The sequence below is a fragment of the Phalaenopsis equestris genome, unplaced genomic scaffold, assembly GCF_001263595.1.
Source record: "Phalaenopsis equestris unplaced genomic scaffold, ASM126359v1 Scaffold212195, whole genome shotgun sequence".
NCBI lineage: Eukaryota > Viridiplantae > Streptophyta > Magnoliopsida > Asparagales > Orchidaceae > Phalaenopsis > Phalaenopsis equestris.
The window spans coordinates 198,222-199,248 of record NW_018231140.1 but is presented as its reverse complement, the minus strand read 5'-3'; positions in this window follow the sequence as shown (position 1 = coordinate 199,248).

The following is a 1,027-nucleotide window of genomic DNA, read 5'->3' as shown; positions in this document are numbered from 1 at the left end:
TGTTCCCCTGCGTGCTATCAAGGGACAGATACTAGCAGACTTTCTTGCTGCACACTCGTTACCAGCTGGGTCCCCACTCAATGACGAGTTACCAGATGAACAAATTCTACAAACAAATTTCTCCAGTGCACAACACTGGGAGATGTACTTCGACGGTGCTTCTTCAGCCAGAAAAGACAAGGACTCGGGCAAAATCATACCAGGAAAATCCGGAGTATATAAAAGATATTACCATATACGGTGACTCCCAACTCATCATTCAACAAATTGCTGAACAATACAAAATTTTGAAGCCTAGACTGTCAGAATATTACCAGTACACAATGAAACTGCTGGAGCAGATTCCCAACGTGACTTTCTGTCGGATTCCCAGGGTAGATAATGCGCACGCCAACACTCTAGCAAAACTCGCTAAAGACTTGGCATGTCCCTCGGAGGATTCCATAGAAATCATAGTACAGGGCAGACAAGTTCTATCCAAGATCGACATGGAAACCCTACATAAACTCGGGAAAGAAGAAGACACAATAAATGAGATTGTAAATATCAACGAAGATTGGCAAAAGCCATTAATAGAATATTTGCATACTGGAAAGCTGCTAGAAGATAAGTCCGAGGCAAACCAGATTACAAAGAGAGCTTTGTCATACACTCTCATAAATGGTGTTCTCTATAAGAGATCGTTCGATCAAATGTGGCTACGGTGTTTGAGCAAAGCCGAGGCACAGGATATTGTCAAAGAAATACATGTCGGATCGTGTGGTGCTCACCAGTCGGCACCAAAGATGAAAATGAAAATCAAAAGACTCGGATATTATTGGCCAACAATGATGTCTGATTGCATGGATACAGCGAAAAAATGTCATCAGTTCCAAATACACGAAGTGGTCTTACACCAACCACCGAATGTGCTACACCCAACGATTGCCTCGTGGCCATTTGAATGTTGGGGTACGGATATAGTGGGTCCGATAGATCCTCCATCCTCTAAAGGACATAGATTCATACTCGCAGCAACAGATTACTT